The sequence below is a fragment of the Anomaloglossus baeobatrachus genome, chromosome 2 (assembly GCF_048569485.1).
Source record: "Anomaloglossus baeobatrachus isolate aAnoBae1 chromosome 2, aAnoBae1.hap1, whole genome shotgun sequence".
NCBI classification, from domain to species: Eukaryota; Metazoa; Chordata; class Amphibia; order Anura; family Aromobatidae; genus Anomaloglossus; species Anomaloglossus baeobatrachus.
In genome coordinates, this window is record NC_134354.1 from 333,160,360 (window position 1) to 333,186,471 (window position 26,112).

General features: G+C 45.7%; 1 long non-coding RNA gene across 1 annotated transcript in view; it reads left to right on the forward strand.

The window, feature by feature from the left end:
- Positions 1 to 1,351: 1,351 nt before the first annotated feature.
- The window catches only part of LOC142289980 (uncharacterized), a 38,304-nt gene continuing 13,543 nt past the window's right edge, over positions 1,352 to 26,112 (forward strand). Inside the window, exons 1-2 of the long non-coding RNA XR_012750194.1 lie at positions 1,352 to 1,409; positions 2,915 to 2,983. This is a non-coding gene — a long non-coding RNA (uncharacterized LOC142289980). The remainder of the gene's footprint in view (positions 1,410 to 2,914; positions 2,984 to 26,112) is intronic.

Consider the following 26,112-nt stretch of genomic DNA (forward strand, 5'->3'; position numbering starts at 1 on the left):
CACTGGCCATATGAACCACGTTACCTATTACCATGGGCGCGAGATTATGGGCGGCGCTGTGATTGTCATCAGCAAAGTCATCCAAGTACCCGCCCATAATCTCGTGCAAGCAGTAATAGGTAACATGGTTCATATGGCCAGCACTTGCGCATAACGGTGGAGTCAGAGGGAAAAGTGCGGGCACGAGATTATGGGCGGGTACTTGGTTAACGCTGCTGATGACAATCACAGCGCCGCCCATAATCTCGTGCCTGCGCAATCACCTGAAAAAGCGTTCACATGCGCAAAACTTCGGGAGGACAGTTACATGAGGAAGGCGTCCTTGTGTATGTAAATGAGTAATGGGGGACTGCGTAAAGCGGCAGGAGGGGGAATAACGGACGCCAGACAGCCCGCCCCCGTGACCATAAAAACACATTTGCATACAAAAAGGTAAGACTTCATAAAGTATTTTTGTAGGTCTCAAAGGGGGCACAATAACAACAGGAACCTTTCTAGAAGCAGCCCAGGAGCTGCAGAGGGGAATCTTTTACTTTTATTGTGAAATTTCTGCTGCCATGTTCCCTTTAACTGGTAGAGGAGCAAGGATAAAGCAGAGCTGAAGCTGTTGGGAAGCTAGGACCCAGCAGCTCTGCTCCACAGGCAGGAGACCACTGATCGGTAAGCTAATAGAAGCCTGCAGATGCCACTCTGCATAGGTTATTACTGGCCAGTGCTATCTGCAGGAGAGAGAAGTGCTGATTGCACGGTCTCCTCAGCGTCCTGACTCCCCGCGTGTCTGCAGCAGTGAGAAGCCGCACACGGGGAATCAGAGAGAACAGCTGCAGACAAACGCAGGCTCCGGGACTGGGGGGGTCGGCTCTGGTGCAGGGGGGGGGGCTCTGCTGCAGGGGGGGGTCGCTCTGCTGCAGGGGGTGATTCATACCTCAGCAGCAGTCACAGGAGTAGGTGCGCGCTCGGCTCTGTAATGAATAGAAGGGAGAAACAGCGAGGCGGGGCTACAGTGGGTGGGTGGAGCCGGGATAAACAGCCTCACGGGCGGGACCCGGGATCAAAGGCTCAGAAGAGGGACTGTCCCGCTGTATCCGGGACGGTTGGGAGGTATGCCGGAGCTACTGCAACTGTTAACTATATCGGTGTGTACAGTGCCATATAAAGTTACTCTACGTGGTAGACTAGGGAGACATGATCTCCCTGCACTGCCGTTCTCTGATCTATAGACCGCAGGCCTCTTTAAGCCTGCGGTCTACAGAACAACTGGATGATGGCTCCTGCGCATGCACAGATTGTCAGAGTCCCAGCACAGTGACATCATCATGCCGTGACAGGACTCTGATGTCTTGTGCGTGCAATGACAGCACAATGATCCGCCCGCGCTGGACCAACCAGGCTCCTAGATCCTGGATTGGGTGTGTATTTTATTATTATTATTATTATTTATTATTATAGCGCCATTTATTCCATGGCGCTTTACAAGTGAAAGAGGGTATACGTACAACAATCATTAACAGTACAAGACAGACTGGTATAGGAGGAGAGAGGACCCTGCCCGCGAGGGCTCACAGTCTACAGGGAATGGGTGATGGTACAATAGGTGAGGACAGAGCTGGTTGCGCAGTGGTCTACTGGGCTGAGGGCTATTGTAGGTGTATATGATGTTTCATTTTTATTTAAATGTGTGATAGGACTGTGGGGCATCATAAAGTATGGGGGATCCTAATACAGTGTGGAGGGACCCTGATATGTTGTAGGCAGCACTGTGGGGGTCCTTATACATTGTGGGGGGCCCTGATACATTGTAGGTAGTACTGTGGGGGCCCTTATACAGTATGGGAGATAATGTGGTGGTCATTATACAGTATGGGAGCTAATGATGGGGCCATTATACAGACTATGAGCTAATGAGGGGGCCATTATACAGTGCAGGAGCTAATGTGGGAGTCACTATATAGTGTGGGAGTTTCGGTGGGGTCATTATAGAGCATGGGAGCTTATGCGGTGGTCATAATACAGCGTAGGAGCAAATACAGGGGCCATTATACACTGTGGGAGCTACTTGGGGACCATTAAACAGTTTGTCAGATAATATATGGCTATTATACAGTGTGTAGACCATTGTTTTGGGGGAGCTATGGGCCCATCATACTATGTATAGGGGCATCATTTTGTGTAGAGGGGAGCTGCTGGCTATTATACTGTGTATGTGGAGCTGTGGTTCCATAATACTGTGTATAGGAGATCTTTACATGGGGATGACCTAGGGGGTCATAATTAAATATTAAGTTGACACTTAAAGGAGTTGTCCACTACCAGAACCAGCCCTTCTTATTCCACGTTTTCCCCAGGTAAAATAATAAAGCCCTTCAGCGATTCTGCGCTCGCAGTGCCAGGGCTCACGCAAACCCAGTATCCAATCAGCTACCTTCTCCTCGCCTTTGGACCAAATGAGCAATCAATAGGAAGTGAGTGCAGCTGCAACACTCACTTCCTGTTGATTAACTTGTTTAGTCCGAAGGCGGGGAGACAGAAGTTGGAGCTGATTGGATATGGGGCTCACTTGACATCACAGCTCTATGTAAGCCCTGGCACCGTTACCCCGAACACTGCTGAAGGGCACCGATACGGGAGGTGAGTATAGGCTTTATTATTTTAGCTGGGGGAAATATGTAGAATCAGAAGCAGTGTCCTAGTAGTGGACTCAGAGTATTGTGACCGTCAAAGATGCTCATGGAGCATTATTACTTTCTAAGGGCAAAATGTGGACACTTTTCTAGGGCATTTGCACAGGGCGTTAATATTTTCTAGAGAGCAATTTTACCATCAAAAGGGCATATATGAGGCATTATTGTCATGTAAGGAGCACAGTGGTTGCATTATTATGTCGGACACTAACAAGAGCACTGTTTTTGTGCAGGTGCAGTAATATGGACACATACAGCAGCAGCAGCTCATCGTTGGCGTGTCAGTAACATGTAGTGTTTAGGTAAGTTGGGAAAAGATGGGGACAGTGCTGGAAATGTGAGAAGTCAGATGTGTCTTTGTTGTAAACTCTGCAATTGAATGGTGGCTGGAGAAGTTGTTGTGATGGTCTGGGCCAGATGGAAAATACGGGAAAAGTGAGTGACTCCATCTGAAAGAACGTCATCTATAAGTCACTATCTATGACTGCATTGTAATCTCTGATATGTTCTGCAGGACTGGTATCTACCAATATATTGTCACCATATAGCTTTAATATCAGTGTTGGTCGTTGTAAAGAGATTTATTTTCAGTAATAGTGCGGTCATCTGCTGAGGTTTCCCTGTACCCACGATTGGGCTGTGCCACTGTAGCTGTTACCACGATTACCTGGTTAGGGGCCCACTCAGATATTTCACAACCCCTGAGCTGAACTGCTAGCTTTCCTGTGTTATTGCATTAGGGAATGTGTCATCAAGATGTTTTCTTTCAACAACTGAAATAAAGGTAAAGTATTAATGTTTTATTTTTTTTCAAATATTTTATTTTTTTTAAAGGTGTAAAATATGAAAAATTATTTTATAAGTTTTGACACAGGAAAATTCTTTGCACTATGTTACCCAGTAGTTAGAAAAATATTATAATTTGAGACTTCTCAGTGGTTGATACCTTTAACCCCTTCCCGGCATTGGAAGTACTGGTACATCCTATTTTGCAGTGCATTCCCACAAATGGATGTGTCCTGGGAATTGTGTGAGCACAGGAGCTCTGATTAAGTGATAGTCGAGCTCCAGCTGTCACAGCCAGGGCCACTGCCTACAAAGTCCCTGGCTGTTTAACCCCCCAAATACTGCAATCAATAGCGATTGCAGAGTTTCGGAGGTTGGGAAAGGGAGTGCACTCCCTCTCCCACCTCAGCAATGTGATCACGGAGTCCCAATCATTGCTGTGGCAAATAAAGGTCTAATTATTATTATAGATCACTTGGATGAAAAGAGGATATTGGTGAGATTAATTTTTCACACCAAATGGCCACATTCTCAAAAAAAACATGAAACAGTGATCATGGGAGATTTCAACTACCCAGACATTCAACACAAACAGAAATAAAGTTGAGCTCACCACGCCAGTTGAATGAAGATTTTCACAGCATCCAGCAATCCCAGGGAGGGTGTCAATGTACAGCTACAGGTATAACAGGGGTGAGAGGAATCAGCGGCACATCCATCAGAGTAAAATTTCATAAATGGTAATCATAGGATTAATGGCGCTGTTGGCGCTAGAAACACGTAAGGCTTTATAATTTTACTCTACATTGTCTTACATGAATTTTTGAAAAGATGATATTTTAACTTGGATGGATGTGCCGCTAATTCCTCTCACCCCTGTTATACCCAGACACCCAGACATTCATTAGGAAACCCTCACAGCTAAGAGTAAAGGCTCCCTCCAATTTTTATCCTGCCTTCCAGACAACTTCACCTCCCAGCTTGTAGAAGAAAATACAAGGGGAACAGCCATCTTGGACCTAATCCTAACAAACAATGAGAATATGGTTAAGGGACTAAGGGTAGCATGGAGAATGGGACTCAGCGATCATGCTATCCTTGACTTTGGGGTTGCAAGAGGAGGACGACCTGAGTAGACACAGACTTCAAGGCTTGACTTTAGAAGAGCAGACTTCAAGGGCTTAAAGGCAAAGATTGTTAGAATTGCATGGCACATAATTCTTAAGCACAAAATTGCACATGAAGGATGGGATATCTTCCTTAAGGAAATTCTTAATGCACAAGAACTAGCAATACCTAAAAGGAAGAATAATCGAAAGGACCTAAAGAAACTAATATGGATGACCAAAAAATTACATCACCTGCTAAAAAAGAAAATGTAAACAAATAACAAGTGTAAGGTGGGGATTATATTTCGGGAAGAATACATGGCATTTTGCAAACTCTGCAAGACAAGCGTCAAAGGAGATAAGGTGAACACAAAATTAGGTTGCAAAAGAGGCCAAGAGTAAGGTAAAAGTATTTTGGTGGTATGTTAAAACCAAAGGAAAAGTGAAGATGACAGTTGGAGTCCTGCAGAATCAAAAAGGTGAAACAGTCAACATGGTGGGGCAGCCGGTGGAGGTACTAAATTCGTATTTTGTATCCGTCTTATCCCAAACAACCAAGGCAAGCATCACAATAATCATGATACAAATGATAGTCAGGAGGAGTCCAAATAAGCAAAGGATTGGAAGGAGAACACTTAGCCAAGTTAAAGGAAACAAAGTCCCCAGGTCCAGATGATTTACACCCTAGAGTCTTGAAAGATATAGCTGAGGAAATAATAGTACCACTTGCCATAATCTTCAATAAATCATCGGCAACTGGAGTGGTCCCTCTAGACTAGAAGAGGGCAAATGTGGTTCCTATCTACAAAGAGTGGAAAAAGGAGGATCGTGGAAATTACAGGCATTTTTTCTTACCTCCATAGCTGGAAAAATCTTTGAGCAAATTAAATTTACTTATGTACCTGAATGTGAAGGCATTAATTAACCAAAACCAACACGGCTTTATAACCAATAAAACTTGTCAGACCAGCCTGATTTCCTTCTATAACAAATTCACTGAATAGTTGGATCAGGGGAATGCCATGGATATAGTATACCTTGACTTCAGTAAGGCATTCAATAAAGTATCACATGACATCCTCATTGAAAAAATGATTAAGTATGGAATTGACAAAAAATCAGTTAGATGGATTCATAACTGGCTTAATGATCGTGCACAATGAGAAATACTAAATGGCTACACATCGAGCTGCAGGAAAGAGAAAAGCGGGGTGCCGCAAGGCTCTCTCCTGGGCTAAGTACTGCTTAATATCTTTATAAATGATCTGGACAATGGAATTATTGGGAAAATCAGAAAATTTGCAGATGATACTAAGATAGGAGGAGTAACCAACAAAACAGAGGAAAGAGAGTGTATTCAAAAGGATCTAGACACACTCTAACAATCGGCCGAGGAGAACAGAATGGTGTTTAACAGTGACAAATGCAAAGTCCTACATCTGGGTAAAATAAATGTAAAAAGCATATATAGTATGGGAGGAATTGAACTAGGTGATAGCACCAGGAAAAATGATTTAGGCATAATAGAAGATCCCAGATTCAACATGAGCCAACATTGTGGAGCTGCAGCTAAAAAGACCAACAAAATTCTGGGATGTATCAAGACAAGCATTGAATCTAGATCAAGAGAGGTAATTATTTCCCTATACTCTGCCCTGGTCAGACCCCACCTGGAATACTGTGTACAGTTCTGGGTGCCCCAATTCAAGAAAGACATCGATATATTGGAGCAAGTCCAGAGAAGAGCAACCAAGATGGTAGAAGGTCTGCAAACCATGTACTATGAAGACCTGCTAAAAGAACAGGGAATGTTTAGTTTGCAAAAGAGAAGGCTGTGAGGAGACTTAATAGCGGTTTACCAATATCTGAAAGGTAGTCACATTGCAGAGGGAACTACCCTATTTTCATAAGCACAAGAAAGTACAAGAAGCAATGAGATGAAACTAAAAGGAAGGAGATTCAGATTAGAATTAGGAAAAACTTTCTGATTCAATAATTTTTATTAGTTTTTCAAATTTGTAAATAAAACAGTTATAATAAAAACAAAATAAAACACATTGTATAGCATTACATCATGCTATATCAACCACAAATAATATAGACATATACAATAAAAGAAATGAACAAATAATAAAATATTAAAATTAGTAAAAACTATGACATACAGTCAGATTAAGAATTTCCATAGTATAATATTTTCAAATAATATGTCAGGATATGGATGTAGTCCAACAATTTTCTTATCAAACTAATTGTATAAGTGTCATGTTATATTACTTTTATAACAGAATTTGCACTAGGTTAGATTTAAAATGTTATGTGTAGTTGTTAATAAAGTTAGTCCATGGGTCTTATTTTTTATGAAATCTGTTCCAAGAGTTATTAATCCACACTATAACATGGAGCTCATTCCGTTCTGAGATTTTCACTGTGCCTGAAAAGTAGTTCCCAATTACATGGGGAGTATTCGCGCACTAAGGAGAAACTGTGTGGTCCATTTTTTTCCTTTTAACCATTATAAAAATTAAAAACATTGTAGCTGTAAATATATAATCATTCTTTTTCACCAACCAATGGTATGAAATTCTGTGAGGCACATGTGGTGTCAATATGCACACTGCACTTCTGGACGAATTCATTGAGAGGTGTACTTTGTAAATGTGGTCTCTTCTGGGGTGGTCTGCTTTTCCAGCACCACAGGGGCTCTGCCAATGTGACATGGCAGCCTCAAACCATTCCAGCAAAATTTACCCTGCAATATGGCGATTCTTCCCTTTTGAGATTTCCACCGTCTTAGATGTAGATTTTGACCACATATGGGGTACTGGTGAACTCTGGAGAAATTGTGCAAAACATTGTTTTCTCCTTACCCTTTTGAAAATTACAAACTTGGGGCTAAAGCAACATTACACTAGAAAAAATTAGAACTTTTACTCAGTGCAAAGTTATACAATTCTATGAATCGTATGAATTCCTCAAGAGGAGTAGTTTCCCTAATGAAGTCACTTTTTGTTTTTTTGCGGTTTTGGTATGTCAGGGGCTTTTCAAATGTGACATGGCATCTGCAATCTATTCCAGCCAAAATGGTGCTCCAAAATTCAAATAGCACTCTTTTCCTTCTAAACCCTGCCGTTAGCTCAAACATTAGTTTTCCATCATATATGAGGTATCAGTGTATGCAGGATATATTGCACAACAATTTGGTTAGGCTTTCGAAAACATTTTTTTGGCAAAAGCAACATGGGAAAAAAGTTTTTTTTTCATTTTTACAGTTCAAAGTTAAAAAATTGTGTAAAGCACCTGAGAGCTCAAGTACACCTCTAAATAAATCCCTTCAGGTGTGTATTTCAAAATTGGGTCACTTTTGTGGGGAATTTCTACTGTTTAAAAACATCAGAGGTTTGTCAAAAACAACATGGCATCTGCTATCTATTTCAGGCCAATTTTGCATTCCAAAAGTCAAATGGTGCTCCTTCCCTTCCGAGCCCTGCCGCACGCTTAAAAAGTAGTTTTTTACCACATGTAGGTTATCTGTGTACTTTGGAGAAATTGCATGACAAATTGCATGGTGCATTTTCTCCTGTTACCTTTATGAAAATGCTTAAGCAATATTTTGTGTGAAGAAATAAAATTTTCATTTTTCCCTTCCACATTGCTTTAATTCCTGTGAAGTACCTAAAGGGTTAATACAGTTCTTGAATGTGTAATTTGAGTGCTTTGAGGGGTGCAGTTTTTAGAATGGTGTCACTGTCGGGTATTTTCTGTCAGCTAGGCCTTTGAGTCCCTTGAAATGTGATGTGGTCCCTAAAAAATTTATTTTGTAAATTTTGTTGGAAAAATGAGAAATTGCTGATAAACTTTAAAGCCTTATAACTTCCTAACAAAAAAAAATGGTTCAAAATTTCGCTGGTGTAAAGTAGACAAATGGGTAATGTTATTTAGTAAGTATTTTGTGTGACATAACTTTGTGGTATAAGGGCATAACAATTAAAAGTTTGAAAATTGCAAAATTTAAAAAATTTTCTCCTAAAGTTCCAATATTTTCACAAATAAACATAAAAAAGTTCAACCTAAATTTATCAGTGAGAGCAAAGCTGCATAGGTAGCTCCTTTCAGTGGGGAGAATGATCTGTAGGCTGGCATCAGTAGTACCATGCCACACTGCCCATCCTGTTCTGTCCGCCTCTGCCCAAACCTACTATCATCATCTCTTGCTGCTGAACACTGCAAGTGACAGGGACATTGTACCTCTGTGCATAGCGCTGGGCTACAATAACATGTTGCCTGGCTCCTCACACAGCTGTTATCTGGGCAGCCCAGATGGCATGCACAGTCACGCAGCAGCAAGCATAGGAGATGGGGTTAGCATCTAAATAAGCCTAGTCTTTTATGGCCTGTGACTTGCATATTTGCAGAGTGTAAATGTTGTGCTTGGAAACTTAAACAACAGCAAATAAAAATGTATTGTTTTAAAAATTAACACTTATTAATAGGGATGATCGAATACCTCAAATATTCGGCTTCGCGAATATTTTCCGAATACCTTGCCACTATTCGGCTATTCGTTGCGCAATGTAAGTTTATGGGAAGCCCGAATAGTACCGAATAGTTGTTATTCGGGTTTCCCATAGACTTACATTGCGCATCGAATATTTGCGAATAGTCGAATAGCGGCGAGGTATTCGGAAAATATTTATGAAGCCGAATAATCAAAGTATTCGATCATCCCTAATAATTAATAATTATTAATACAAATAAAATGTGACACATCCCCTTTAAAGAGATTATCCAGCCTAATTAAAAACATTTCCGAGGGTATAAATAAAATCTAACATAAATGACCTGCTGTCCCACCTGTGGTGTATTTGGTGGTCTGTGTGGCACTGGAAGTGTTGACGTCACTATTCCTCTGTTACGGGGCCAGTACGGCCTGTGACTGTTTGCAGCGGTGTGGTGACTTTCATGGCCCATTATTGGGATTTCACCCAATCTTTGACTCTGATATAGTATTTAATTACATCTGAGAATTTAATTTAGTGAGTTACTACAGAGCAGAAAAGAAACAGTTGAATGATAAATTCCGCTCTGCTGCGAGTATAGATGGACAGCGGAGAGGGAAAACAGCTGGTGCATCACTCACTGTACACCACCTCAGGATGTGGCGTTATCCGCAAATGGAAGAATCTGAGTATAAGACAAGAGAGATAACTGTGCATCCGCCCCCCAAACCTACAATCTAAAAATGTGCAAAGACAGATAAAAAGTGCCTAGGAAGCTAAAAATATCTGTTTGTGGTGTCACTTCTGTAGGAGAAAGGAAGCTCCAGATAAGGGGTTAACCGTCCTCAGTTATCAGACCCAACAATAAAGACACATAGGCACTTGCCAAGGGACACAGTTCCAATTGTCATTTCATTATAGGATAAAGAATACTGCAAAACCCCAGTGTAACCTAACCTAGCAGAGCTGGGAACTTCTCATGTTGGAGATTTGCAGCAAGTCTTGATAATTCCCTGTCAGGAACATTAGAAGAAACCTAAGGTTCCCATACCTCTTCAACGGCTGTCACTAGAACGCTGTTCAGACAACTCTGAGCTGTAGATCTCTCCCCAAACTAATTTACGCCAAGCTCAGTATCTGTGTGATCTCTATAGGGAAGGGATAATAAGTTACTGCCAGACACTAATAGCAACAGTTTACCTTCCTTGAGAGCAAAAGGTTCCAGTGTTGAAAGGCCACATGCCCAATACTTCCCACAACATCTTCTACTGCGGAACAGTCATACAGGTAAGTGTACCGCCCCCGCGACAGCCGACGGGCTGCTCGGATCTGGATCCCCAGTGGCTCAAGGGGTCTCTGGACCCGAGGCGGGGTCGCGCGGCCTCTCGAAAATAAAAAGGGGTTAAAAAGGATGGATTTGGGATAATGTTCGTGACACCACCCACGGTTGTGGTAAAAATGGGATACCATTGCTGCTGCGTTTAGGGAAGAGGGGAGCGCCCGGGAGCGATAAATTAGCAGCTGTAGATGTTAACCCCTCCGTGGGCAGGGGAAGGTGTCCCGGAACTTGGTGCTGGCAGGCTGGGTATCTGTGGGGAGCAAAGGGGCACCACGTACTCACACAGTCCAGAGATGCTGACACTGACACCAGGTAAACCAAAGTCTTGAACGTCCTGCAGCCTTAATCCGATCATGTTGGGTCCGTGCCCTTTTGGCGTTGCTGGTTGGTCTGAAGCCTTGTCCCTTGGCACCGTGTTTACACTTGGTGGATCCCTTTCTCCTAGAACTACTCGGGTCCCGCTCACCTGCGTGGCTAGCAGAGTGAGCTTGCTCTCAGGGTTCACGCTTGGGTTTTTCTGGACGGTTTTGAGAAGTCCTATCCCTCCGTTGCGCTAATACCCCGATTTTGGAGCGGGTGGGGAGCGGTTCGTGAAGACTCCATTCCTGTCGGGTGAATTACTGGGCTGCGTGAAGCTACTTCACAGCCTAGGGTCCACGTACCCCGTCGTGCCCTGGCCCCTGCCCGGTTGTAGCACAAGGCTGCCGTTCTGCCCTCCGTGGCAGTACCGTGATCCCTGTCACTACCCCCTGCCACCGGGGTTCCAGCTCCTTCCAGGCCAGACCAATGTCTGGCACCTGGGACTGTTACAGGAGCCCAGCTCCGCAGCGTGACCTGTCCTTTCAATGCTCACTGGCACTTCTTCACTACTCTCCTCTCTTCTCCTGACACTTCTGGCCCTCCTACTTCCTTCCCTCCATCTGGGCGGCCCTATTCCCCTCAGGCTACCAAATGGGTGTCTGGTGGGTGTGATGCAGAATGTTCCTCAGGATTGGTGTATACCTGCTCTTAGCAACACCAAAGGGACAGGACGCGTAACCAAGGAGGAGCGGGTACCATGCAGAAGGGCAGATTGCACGGCACCCTTGTGACGACCTGATAGGCCAGGGCGTCACATAAGATCTTTGGCCAATACCTCCAACATCACTGTGTTCAGCCAACTTTGCTTCCTTAAAGGGAATCTGTCATCAGGTTTTTGCTATTCCATCTGAGAGCAATACCACAAAATTGGTCAAATCCATGTACAGACACTCCAAAAGGCATATAATATATCACAAGAAGGAAATAAGCATATTTTCCTCCCAAAAAAGGAGCACACAAAGTCCCAGTTAATCAATAACTTTATTAATGTCAATGAAAAATATCCACAAACAAACCAACCACACCAGTAAAATAGTAAATTGCAGTTAATGAAACAGAATAAATGGACCAAGCGGTATTATATTGCATATAAATATCAATAAAGTGACCTATGCTGTAAGCCTATTGAAAGGTGTAAGGCTAAATAATCTTATATTGCACATATAGAAGAAGATAAAGTGACTCGTGCTTGAAGCCCTTATGGAGCAACCGTATAAATATGTGCAAAATTGCTATAGATATTATACTATTATGTGAAGTGTTCTTGTTAAAACACCAATTCTATATATACATACGGGCTCAACAAGAGCAACAAAGAAATTTAGTCACAATTAATAGCACAGGTGTTAAATCCTAATCGCTCCATGAGGCATTGCTGTGAAGCAGCCATAACTCTAAAGGCTGCTCGTGACAAATAGGCCTATATATATCCGCAGAATAGCGGTATAATATAATAAACTATGCGTATACTTTAGATCAAAGTATCACAGCGCAAGCCACATGGAGCCATAAAGGATACACAATATAAACTGTAACAGCAATATGGGTCATCTAAGTAAAGTGCGTGCTTCATCCCAGTTACTCAATAGGTCAGTGTTGCGAGATAGTCTCTACTGAAAGAGCTATGCAGGATAATACCAGTAAAATAATTCATTATGCATCCGCAAACAAGCGGTATTTAAACACCAATCGCAACAAGACCGCCAGAGCAGTAATTACCTGGGACAGTGATATACTCCGCAAACGTCCTATTCCCCGACACGTATTTCGCTCCCGGCTTCTACAGGGGGATGCCCCTGTAAAATTATTGATTAACTGGGACTTTGTCTCTACATTATGCTGTTCTCAGATGGAGCACACAGAGACCCTGATTCCAGCATTGTACCACTTACTGGACTGCTTGCTGTACGTTTGATAAAATCGTCCATATTCATGAACTCTGTATAACTACACCTCTGACACTGATTTGCAGCTTTCTGCCTATGCAGGGTGTACACAGAAAGATGTTAAAAGGAGTCTGTCACCAAGTTTTTACCACCTAACCTGAAAGCAGTAAAATATAAAGACAGAGACCCTGATTCCTGTGGTGTGTCACTTACTGGGCTGTTTAAGATAATTTTGATAAAATCACTTTTTAATTATCAGAAAATAATTATTAGAGTACTACTTTGCCTACTACAAGGTAGTCCGGCATAATCATGAGCTCTGATTAACCCTGCCCCACTACTGATTGACAGCTTTCTGTGTACACGGTATATGGTCAGAAAGCTAACAATCAGTGGCGGGGGCAGGGTTATAGACCTCTATATCCAAATAACTGCTAGATCTGCAGCAGAGAAAACAATGATTTTTATCAAAATGACAGCAAATAGCTCAGTAAGTGACACATCGCTGGAATCAGGGTCTCTGTCTCTACATTATGCTGCTCTCAGATGGGGTAGCAAAAAATGGTGACAGATTCCTTTTAATCAGTAGTGTGGATTTGATTACAGTGCTGGCCAAAAGTATTGGCACCCCTGCAATACTGTCAGATAATACTCAGTTTCTTCTTGAAAATGATTGCAATCACAAATTCTTTGGTATTATTATCTTCATTTATTTTGCTTGCAATGAAAAAACACAAAAGAGAATGAAACAAAAATCAAATCATTGATCATTTCACACAAAACTCCAAAAATGGGCCAGACAAAAGTATTGGCACCCTTAGCCTAATACTTGGTTGCACAACCTTTAGCCAAAATAACTGCGAACAACCGCCTCCAGTAACCATCAAGTTTCTTACAATGCTCTGCTGGAATTTTAGACCATTCTTCTTTGGCAAACTGCTCCAGGTCCCTGAGATTTGAAGGGGGCCCTCTCCAAACTGCCATTTTCAGATCTCTCCACAGGTGTTCTATGGGATTCAGGTCTGGACTCATTGCTGGCCACTTTAGTAGTCTCCAGTGCTTTCTATCAAACCATTTTCTAGTGCTTTTTGAAGTGTGTTTTGGGTCATTGTCCTGCTGGAAGACCCATGACCTCCGAAGAAGACCCAGCTTTCTCACACTGGGCCCTACATTATGCTGTAAAATTTGTTGGTAGTCCGCCCATGATGATGACATACACCCGCCCACGACGCCCACCAATCAGATCATGAACTATCCCATTGTTCAACCCACCGGCCAATGGGCATATCTGAACATGCATACTACAGAGCAAACCACGCCCCGTAGCCTAGTTTATATAAGCTTCTCTGATCAAGGAAAGATTCACATCTGACTGCGTGTGTCTGGTGTAATTCTTTCATGCATGCACTTGATCCACACCAATTAGGTCAGGAGCAGGCAACTGCTAAACTTTCTAGAGTGTTCACCCTAACAGAGCAATTCCAACCCACCCAACCCGATCATCAAGGAGAGACAGAGGGAGGAGTTTGCCACATGGAAACCAGGGACACCAAACGCCCACCCATCCTCATAGAGATGCTGGGGAAAACACGGAGAACGCTGGCCAGACAGAGTGCAGGCCCACCGCTGCTCAGGACAGGCTGGACCCATTCCCAGGGCTAGGAGTGACTCTCAACAGTATCACATTAATCTCAATCACCCAGTGAACATTCAGACCAATAATACATCAATGCGAAACTAGAGACATCATATATCCATTTACAGATTCCATAACTTAGCATAAATCTTCGTGTCACAAATAAACCGAGGTGATGACTAATCCCTTGTTATAAAAGGTCAGAATTTTACCTTAAGTGACAATGTAGTGTGGTCAATATAAACATATATATATATATATATATATATATATATATATATATATATATATATATATATATAAAAGGGACATGGTCAGGAGTTGATAGAGGATGGGACCGAGGGTTCAATAGTCAGAACAATTGAAAGACCGACTTCAAGAGGTCCTATAGTCATAATATAAACACAGATTTCAGAAAACAGCAATACCATATTTGTACAATATAACACAAGACAAGAAATCATTGAGACCGCAAAATTTAGGGCCTCATTTAAACCTTTAGCGGTCATAGTATCCAAAGTAATGATCCATTTTACTTCTAGCTGGGTTCCACACAAAGTCAAGGTATGATTTTTACATGGTTTCATAACGTAACTTGGAAGCATGCTAAGCTGCAGATAATATAATACAGAGCGGCATATAATGTAATATCGCGTATATAGTAATAAGCCTACAAGCGTGCATTGCATTCATTTATCTTAATTCCTGAGTCATTTTTACAGCTGTCATGTGTCAATGTTTGCGTGTCTTCATTCTAATCTGTATGCTGAGAGAATGGTTTTTTCTAATATTTACCTAGTGTCATGCATATATCACCTACAGATAGTAATGAGCTTGTATCTATATAGCATGATGTGTAAAGCTGTGCACAAACACAGAGGAAGCATCTTAAGCAGGTAATGGAGTTTACACAAATCATCCTTTTACATGTCATCAATATTTGAGTCTTTTAATGAGTACAAGTAGGATAAACCTTAATGCCTGTTGTATGCTAAGAGGTTAAAATGGGACTGTAAGCAGGTGACCCTGCAATTAGGGCACACACGAGACATGCAGTCCCATACACTAGTGTAGATATAGGACATGCAGTGGTCCGGACAGGCCCTTGGTACTAAGGGCATATTCAGTCATTCGCGTCATACCAATGTGTTCAGTCTGGCTTTTTTAGAAATAGAACATGTATGCATTATGGTCTATGTGGCTGTTCACATGTGCGTTTTCTTCACAGACTACGTGGCTGTGCAAAACTCACGGAAACGTGTTAGTTTTTACCGGCACCACAGATGAAAAAGTTTGATGCATCCATGTATAGTATGTGTGGTGTCACGACCTCCATGACTTCGGCATTCTCACGCAAAGTATCGCAAGAGCCCGCAATGTCACAGTTCGTCACAGGCATGGGCTGCCCGAGATACTTGATATGAGAATGCGGTGGTCATTTAACTCAGTGACAAGCGCTTTGTCACAAGTTCAGCAGAGTTCACCGCTACATTTAATGAACTGAGCTAACCTCATGACGGCACTGCTCCTCATGGTCGCAACAGCTCACACACTGCTGTGTGAGCCCCTGCGGAGACCTGGGCTTACCTCATGAGGTCATCTCAGATCAGTACATAGCAGGGTATGAGTGTAGGCACTGCTCTCCCAGCCAATGTGAAACATTCTGTTCTTCATTGACTGGGACATTTGAGTATGAACTGTCGTGGGAACACCTCATTGGATTACGCCGGACCAGGATTAGGAATTTGCCTACATTATATATGTCTTTCTTATATATCTATCTATCTTTCTATCTGTCTATTTATCCAGCTACTTAGCTAGCTTTTGACTGTATGTAAAACACCATGTTAAAAATGCACGTCCGTGTGCAGTCCATGTGCTGCGCGTTTTTTTTCACATCCATTGACTTGTATTGCCGAGGTACGGAGCCACTCAAAGGAGGCTGCGATTTGCCCCGCAAGCAGGAGATTTCAAGAGATAAAAGTAGCAGATGAGCTCTGCTCTATTGGTTAACATTGGTGAGAATGTAATGCGATGTTTTCTCACATTGCACTCGCAGATTTTATATGGAGATGTGACTGCACTCTAATACGCTCGTGTGAGCGAGGCCTAAGGGAATATTGCTCTTATTCTTGCAGAAAACACTTTATGCCCTTGTATCAACGAGCTTTCTGCTATTGTAGGAAACCGTATACGACCAGAAATAATAATGATCACATAGGTAACAATGTTACACAGGCATGGAGTTTATGATCTGATCTGATTGGCGGTTACTGATGAGATTCTATGATGACAGGAGGAGGGAGGAGCTAAAGGCAGAGGGAGGAGCTACAGGTAGAGGGAGGAGTTAGATGCAGAGAGAGGAGCTATAGGCAGAGGGAGGAGCTAGAGGCAGAGGGAGGAGCTCAAAGCAGAGAGAGGAGCTAGAGGCAGAGAAAGGAGCTAGAGGCAGAGAGAGGAGCTAGAGGCAGACGGCGGAGCTAGAGGCAGAGAGAGGAGCTAGAGGCAGAGAGGAGGGAGAGGCAGAGAGAGGAGGTAGAGGCAGAGGGCAGAGCTAGAGGCAGAGAGAGGAGCTAGAGGCACAGAGAGGAGGTAGAGGCAGAGGGCAGAGCTAGAGGCAGAGGGAGGAGCTAGAGGCAGACGATGAGCTAGAGGCAGAGGGATGAGCTAGAGGCAGAGAGAGGAGCTAGAGGCAGAGGGCAGAGCTAGAGGCAGAGAGAAGAGCTAGAGGCAGAGGGCAGAGCTAGAGGCAGAGAGAGGAGCTAGAGGCAGAGGGCAGAGCTAGAGGCAGGGGGCAGAGCTAGAGGCAGAGCTCCACCTTCTATTTCCATAGAATCTCATCAGTAACCGCCATCTCCTATCTCAGTAATGGGAAAGTCTTCACTGAACACAGATTTTCCCTCAGAATTGTGAATTTTGATAATGACTGATCAATTCTGGCAAAGAAAGAAGAAGATTTGTCTGATAAGAAATATTACAAAGTTGGTTATTTCCATGTGTACTATTGATTTATGAAATAAAAATTAAGACAATGGTTCCACTTTGATTAACTTTGTCACATTACAACTATACTCATAGTTTAGTAGCTCACTATTACCATTTTCTTTACTGCTCATTATTTATGACTTCATATTTCTCTTCATTATGTTGCCCATTGTACATGTATGCTTTACACCATGTGAACGGGAACGTATCTGATCTTTTGTAAGTGTAAGAATTGTCAGTATCTCTTCCATTTACTCTTGATTCAGTGAAACATTGTAAAGGAGCACAGCTGGCCTGGTGGCTTTAGTGCTGGATCTGGGAATAGGGGTTGTCAGAAAGTGACCTGAAATGCTTAGCATCCATAAGGGCCCCATATGAAAAGGTTGTTATAACAAGAGAGTGATGTAGTGCCACTCTACAGCAGCAGCTGTGGACCCCCTGAGCCCTTGTACAAATGGAGTGTGAACTGGTGGCATTGTTATGGAGATTGTCCTATTATCACCTCCTTTCCAGACAATCCAGTCACTGCCCCTTCCCGCACAGCAACCTGACACACTGACATAAGCAGAATGAGCTATGCTTCAGGAGTTCTGCTGCTTCCAGAGCAACCCACACAGAATAGGAGCTATGGGAAATGAATGCTGCCACTTGTAGGTTATCTTATAGAAAAGGGAAGCATCAAAATAGGCGGCTGACAGAAGGGACCAGTGCAATCCTCTGCATGATGTTGACACAGATGTGATAAGTATCAGTAGTATGCAGAATTAAATCTGTCCCTCCCAAGATGAGATAGAAAAGAGCATAGTCCAAGGCATTGAAAGATATTAGTGCACCAAGGTCAAAGATCACAATAGTTAACCCTATGCCCCCCTGTGAACCAAGAAGCATTGTCTGCGCCTCAGTATCATGAGAGCTGTGCAACAAAATCAGATGTATGTCTTTATAGGGTTGTTCCAGGGTTTTCCAAATTAAACTACCAGTACCTGTGTACCGCCCCGCGCTCGGCTACCGCCGAGCTGCTCGGATCCGGGCTCATTGGTGGGTGGCTTGAGCGCCTCCGGACCCAGGGTCAATTCGCTCTGAAAGGGTGCTGGCGCTACTTAAGGGGGTGGTAGGTAGCTATACGGCCGGAGCCGTGTTTGAGATCGTGACGCCACCCACGGGATGTGGTGAAGGTGTAGACACCACCGCTGCAGTTACTGGGCACCCGGGGATGATGGTTATACAGCAAGATATTAACCCCTCCGTGGGCAGGGATGATGGCCCTGGGACCCGTTGGGGAGAGTAGCTGGGCGGTGCAGGACGGTGCGCGGCCAGGTGGCACTGTTGTACTCACTGTTATTGACACACACAAGTCTCTGGTAAACAAAGTTGATGGTGGTCGGTGCCCGCAGCCGGCTGCGTCTGGTCCCCCACCCGGTTCGGTGGTCTTGGCCTTTCTCCTGCACTGTGCAGTGTATGTGTAGACTGCCTGCGCTTCAGCGACGGGAGTCCGCTCCCCGGCATTGTGTATGTCGGAGGATCCCATTTGCCTGCAGACGCTTGCCCGTGGGATCTCTCTGCCTGTGTGGTGGCTTTCTATCCCCCTCGGTGGGCTGTTGTCTTCAGTCGGGACTTGGGTGGGAAAGAACCTAAAGTCCAGACCGCAAATCAGTCAATTAACTCATTTCAGTGGCTTCTGGACCTCGTTTCAGGGTCTGAGTACCCCCCTGTGTGCTCCGGTTTCTGAGTCGGTTCCCCAGGTCGGTACCGGTGGGCCACTACCCTGTCCCGGTCCACAATGGTTCCACCGAGCCGTCTTCCCGGCTCCTGCAGGCTAGGCCACCGTCTGCCTCTCAGATTGACAGCACCTGTCAATCTGTCACAGGCCTGTACTACCGGCCTGACCTCCTCCACTGCACTCTCAAACTCAACTACTCCTCTCAGACTGAACTACTCCTCTCAAACTGAACTGCGTTTCCTGCCTCAGGCCCTCTGAACTCCTCGGTGGGCGTGGCTAGCCACCTGGCTCCGCCCCCCTGGTGTGTCCATCAAGCTCTGCGTGAGGTGGCTAGGGTTTATGGTTTGGCTGGTGTTACCTTGTGAGGGACTGGTGTTGTGCGGGGCACTATCTGTGACTACCTGGCTAGTCCAGGGCGTCACACCTGCAATATTCAAGAGACCATAACAACATAGATTACTCCCGATTTTCTGGCGTTACCAAGCTTTGCTTCTTTCTGTGCAGTATGGCATACCATACAGTCCCGTTATTGCCAATCACTTTGCGTTTTGGTGCCATAGTATCATTCACTGCAACATTTGCGAAGATGTGTTACGTCCTGAATCATATATTTTTTTTTTAATTAATGACAAGTATTAGATATCTTGCAGGATACTGGTTGGTGTAGTATGATGACTGACAATGTCTATTCAGAGCATTTCTGTATTGGATCCCAATGATTCTCTTATGCAATGACCATAGCCAGACATACAGGTACATCTCAATAAATTAGAATATCATCAAAAAGTTAATTTATGTCAGTAATTCAATACAAAAAGGGAAACACATATATTATATAGAGTCATTACACACAGAGTGATCTATTTCAAGTGTTTATTTCTGTTAATGTTGATGATTATGGCTTACAGCCAATGAAAACCCAAAAGTCATCATTATCTCAGAAAATTTGAATATTAGATAAGACCAACTGAAAAAATGATTTTAAACTCAGAAATGTTGGCGCCTACTGAAAAGTCTGTACAGTAAATACACTCAGTACTTGGTTAGGGCTACTTTTGTATGAATTACTGCATCAATTCGGCGTGGCATGGAGGCAATCAGCCTGTGGCACTGCTGAGGTGTTGTGGAAGCCCAGGTTGCTTTGATAGCAGCCTTCAGCTCATCTGCATTGTTGGGTCTAATGTCTCTCATCTTCCTCTTGACAATACATTATAGATTCTCCATGGGGTTTAGGTCAGGCGATTTTACTGGCCAATCAAGCACAGTGATACTGTGGTTATTAAACCAGGCATTTGTACTTTTGGCAGTGTGGACAGGGGCCAAGTCCTGCTGAAGAATGAAATTTCCATCTACAAAAAGCTTGTTGGCAGAGGGAAGCATGAAGTGCTCTAAAATTTCCTTGTAGACGGCTGCGCTGACTTTGGTCTTGATAAAACACAGTGGACGTACACCAGCAGATGAAATGGCTCCCCAAACAATCACTGATTGTGGAAACTTCCCACTAGACTTCAAGCAGGATTGTTTTGTGGCCTCTCCACTTTTCCTCCGACTCTGGGACCCCGATTACCAAATGAAATGCAAAATTTACTTTCATCTGAAAACAACACCTTGGACCACTGAACAACAGTCCAGTTCTTTTTCTCCTTGGTCCAGGTAAGATGCTTCTGGCATTGTCTATTGGTCATGAGTGGCTTGACACAAGGAATATGACAGTTATAGCCCATGTCCTGGATACGTCTGTGTGTGGTGGCTCTTGAAGTACTGACTCCAGCAGCAGTCCACTCCTTGTGAATTTCTTCCAAATTTTTGAATGGCCTTTTCTTAACAATCCTATCCAGGCTACGGTTATCCCAGTTGCTTGTGCACCTTTTTCCACCATACTTTTTCCTTCCACTCAACTTTCCATTAATATGCTTGGATACAGCGCTCTGTGAACAGCCAGGTTCTTTAGAAATGACCTTTTGTAGCTTAGCCTCCTTGTGTGTGTCAACATCTGTCAAGTCATCAGTCTTTCCTATGATTGTGAAGCCAACTGAACCAGACTGAGGGTCCATTTTAAACATGTAGGAAGCCTTTGCAGGCGTTTTGTGGTAATTATTCTAATTTTCTGAGATAATGACTTTTGGGTTTTCATTGGCTGTAAGCCGTAATCATCAACATTAACAGAAATAAACACGTGAAATAGATCACACTGTGTGTAATGACTCTATATAATATATGCATTTTCCTTTTTGTATTGAATTACCGTACTGAAATAAATTAACTTTTTGATGATATTCTAATTTATTGAGATGCACCTGTAAGGGGGAAGGGGGGGGGATTAAAATACAGCATAACGCAAACTGTCATTTTTTTCCTATTGATTCCTAAGGGTGTGTGACTATAAGTATAATTGAGTAAAATAAATACACATACATATAGGCACTGAGATGTGTACTTGTGCTCTAATATAGCTCCATGTGTGGAAACCCCAAGTGTAGGAGACTAAAACCATGGGCATCCACAACAGTAATGACTGACTACATACCATTTTAACATGAATGAATGTATTTCAGTGTCCAGTAATATGTTAGGGCCAGATGGACGGGTAGACCCTGGAGGTGGATCCACTGGGCCGAACTCCCGGATGAGGGAAAGGAGTCCGGTAGCCGGAGCACTTTAGGTAGCAGGGCAGTCCGTGCACTGGGAGAAAATGGAGACGTCCCTGGGACCACGAGGTCACTGATGGTGGTCCGGGTGACGGAGCTCAGGTTCGGAAGCCGTGATGGTGTCAGGCAGGGTCCGGAACCGTTGGAGCGAGATGACGGGTCACCGCAGGGATCCGAGATGGTACGGACTGTCAGGATGGCAGATGGGCAGCGTTCGGGGTTCGAGGTACCGCAGGACCGGATGGCGATGCAGGATCGGCTCTAGAAGACAGAGAGGTAAGTATCTCACAGAGTACAAGGAGACCTGACTCCTAGCTTGGGAAAACACGAAGAACAGGCCCCGCTCCCTTGGACATTAACCCCCTATATACCCTGTACCTGTGTGCATCATTTCCTGTTAGTGGACACTGGCCCTTTAAGAAAGGGTCAGTGACCGCGCGCGCGCCCTAATGCGCATGCGCGCGGCCCGGGTGCCAGAAGCCAGGGAAGGAAGCTGAGAGGAGGATGCAGGGGAGCCGGCCAGGACCTGGGAAGCCGTCGGGCGCCGGGAGCGGAGACCAGGGGGCCTGGGAAGGACGGGCACCGGAGGCTGGAGAGCGGGGAGCGTGGCAGGTGAGCCGGGGAGGGGAGCTGAGGACCCGGGGAGCGGAGCAGAGGACCCGGGGAGGGGAGGCGAGGACCCGGGGAGCGTGACAGTACCCCCCCCCCCACGCCCCCCTCCCCGCAACCGGGACATGAAGGCACGGATCAGAGGAGTGCCCACGTTCTCCCTGGGCTCCCAGGACCTATCCTCAGGACCATACCCCTCCCAGTCCACCAGGAAGAACTGCCGACCACGTACGGTCTTCATGGCCACGATATCTCTTACCGCATAGATGTCGTCCTCAGCAATAGGAGGAGGAGCCGGACTGGCGGCAGCGGAGAAGGGACCAAGGACAACCGGCTTGAGCAGAGAGACGTGGAAGGAGTTGGGTATTCTCATTGTGGCCGGGAGCTGCAGTTTGTAGGAGACCTCATTGATCTTGCCGAGGACTTTAAACGGCCCGATGTAGCGAGGTCCCAGCTTGTAGGATGGTATCTTCAGTCGGATGTACTTGGAAGCAAGCCAGACGAGATCTCCCGGAGAGAAACACGGAGGATCTAGGCGTCTCTTGTCCGCGTGTCTCTTCATCCGCAGGGTTGCCCGTGCAAGGGACGCCTTAACTGAGTCCCAAATGGTAGTAAAGTCACGGAGTACTGCATCAGCAGCAGGGATGTCCGAGGACGAGGATACAGGCAATGGGACAGACGGCTGAAGTCCGTAGACGACATGGAAGGGAGAACTGGAGGAGGACTCACTGACGTGGTGATTATGGGAGAATTCTGCCCAAGGAAGAAGCGTGGACCAATCGTCATGATGGGCGTTCACGTAGTGACGTAAGAAAGAGGTCAATATCTGATTGATCCGTTCCACTTGGCCGTTCGACTGAGGGTGGTAGGCCGAAGAGAAGTCCAGGGTCACTCCCAGATGTTTGCAGAGAGCCCTCCAGAAGCGGGAGGTGAACTGAGTTCCTCTGTCGGACACTATATGTGATGGAAAGCCATGCAAGCGGAAGATGTGCTGTATATAGGCGTCCGCGAGTTCCTGAGCAGAGGGCAGTCCAGCCATAGGAACGAAATGGGCCATTTTAGAGAACCGATCCACCACGACCCATATGACTGTGTGTCCGGAGGACAAAGGCAAGTCCGTAATAAAGTCCATCGCTATGTGTTGCCAGGGAACTGAGGGTATGGGCAGAGGCAGAAGACGGCCGTATGGCAGGTGTTTGGGTGTCTTGTTCCTGGCACAGGAGGAGCAGGCAGAGACAAAAGAGGCGACGTCCGTGCGCAGGGATGGCCACCAGTAATGACGTACAATAGCGCTCCATGTTTTCTTCTGACCTGCATGACCGGCTGTTTTCGAGGCATGGCCCCAGTGTAACACTTTTTGCCTGTCAGTCTCAGAGACATAAGTCTTCCCAGGTGGTATCTGGGCCAGGGTGACAGGAGCCACCGGGATAATCTTACTTGGACAGATGATGGGTTGAGAAGTCTCTTCCTCCTGTTCCACGGGCACGAAAGACCTAGACAAGGCATCAGCGCGTACATTCTTGTTCGCGGGTCGGAAATGAAGCTGGAAGTCGAACCGGGCAAAGAACAAGGACCACCTGGCTTGCCGTGGGTTCAGTCGCTGAGCAGTCCGCAGGTATTCCAGGTTTTTGTGGTCCGTGTAAACAATGACAGGGTACACTGCTCCTTCCAGAAGATAGCGCCATTCCTCCAGAGCCAGTTTGACCGCCAATAGCTCTCGGTCACCGATGGTGTAATTGCGTTCAGGCGCGGAGAAGCTCTTGGAGAAGAAACCGCACGTCACCATCTTCCCGGAGGAGGACTTCTGCATGAGCACTGCTCCGGCTCCCGAGGAGGAGGCATCCACCTCCAAGGTGAATTGGCGGTTTAACTCTGGACGGTGGAGTACAGGAGAGGAGGCAAAGGCTCGCTTTAGAGCGCCAAACGCGGCGTCGGCCGCAGGTGACCAGTCCTTTGGATTAGCCCCCTTCTTGGTCAAGGCGGAGAGAGGAGCAGTCAGAGCCGAGAAGTGAGGAATGAACTGGCGGTAATAGTTAGCGAATCCCAGAAAGCGTTGGATTGCCTTCAGTCCAGAAGGAGGAGGCCAGTTGAGAATGGAGGTGACCTTCTTGGGATCCATCTGCAGTCCGGTTTCGGTGATGAGGTACCCCAGGAAGGGGAGAGAAGACTGTTCGAAGACGCACTTCTCCTACTTGGCGTACAGACGATTCTCTCTCAGTCTTTGTAGAACCAGTTGCACGTTCTCTCGGTGGGTCTGGAAGTCCGGAGAGAAGACAAGGATGTCATCCAGATATACCACCACACAGACGTAGAGGAGGTCCCGAAACACATCGTTCACTAATTCTTGGAAGACTGCTGGTGCGTTGCACAGGCCGAAGGGCATCACGCAGTATTCATAGTGCCCATCGCGAGTGTTGAACGCGGTCTTCCATTCATCTCCTGAGCGGATACGGACCAGGTTGTAGGCACCCCGAAGATCCAACTTGGTGAACACACGAGCTCCTCTGAGCCGATCAAACAATTCGGGGATGAGCGGCAGGGGGTACTTGTTTTTCACGGTGATTAGGTTCAGTCCCCGGTAGTCTATACATGGGCGTAGGTCACCCTCTTTCTTCTTTACGAAGAAGCCTGCTCCAGCAGGAGAGGAGGATCTCCGGATGAATCCCTTAGCCAGGCTCTCTGTGATGTACGTAGACATGGCCCTTGTTTCGGCTGGAGACAGTGGATATATCCGTCCTCGAGGTGGTGTAGTTCCCGGGAGCAGGTCAATGGCACAATCGTAAGGACGATGTGGCGGAAGTACTTCGGACTCCTTCTTATCAAAGACGTCCACGAAGGACCAATAGGCTGAGGGCAGTCCCGGTAGGGACTCGGGAACCGGAGGTCGCCGGATAGGTTGTATGGTCTTCAGACACCTCTCATGGCAAGAAGACCCCCATCGAGTGATATCGCCAGTGCCCCAGCTGACTGAAGGCTCGTGTGTCCGCAACCAGGGAAGACCCAGCAGGATTTGATGTGACATATGTGGGAGGACGTAGAGAGCGATGTTCTCGGTGTGCAGAGCATCGATACGCAGTTCAAGCGGCTTGGTGATCCAGGAGATGGTGTCAGAGAGGGGTCTCCCATCCACAGAGGCAATCACCAGAGGTTTGGCGAGTGGAGTAACAGACACCTGATACTTGTCCACCGTGGCCTGCTGGATGAAATTGCCTGCTGCCCCAGAATCGAGGTACGCCTCAGCCGTAAACCGCGTCTCTCCCGTTGTCACTTGCACAGTCCATGTAACTGGGTCTGAGAGAGTCCCAGCACCTAGGGTGGCCTCTCCTACCAACCCTAGGCTTTGGAGTTTCCCGGCCTCTCTGGACAGGCGCGTAGCAGGTGTGTGCCCTCTCCGCAATAAAAGCAGACACCCTTGGCGAGCCGCTCTGCTCGACGTTGCACACGGTCGATCTGCATGGGCTCATGGACGGAGACACCAGAGGCCGTTGACTGGAGTACGGCGGGCTTCTGTGGAGGAGAGGAATGCCGTACCGGACGTCTCTCACGGGACACCTCTTTGGACCGCTCCTGAAAGCGTATGTCCACTCGAGTCGCTAGGGTAATCAGGGCGTCCAGGGTGGACGGTACGTCACGTCCAGCCAGCTCATCTTTGATTCGACCCGATAGTCCTTCCCAGAAGGCGGCGGTTAGGGCCTCGTTATTCCACCCGAGTTCTGAAGCCAAGGTGCGGAAACGGATGGCGTATTGACCCACCGTCAGTGTTCCCTGACGTAACCGGAGAAGAGATGACGCAGACGCGGAGGCGCGTCCGGGTTCGTCAAAGGTGCTGCGAAAGGCCTGCAGAAACTCCTGGA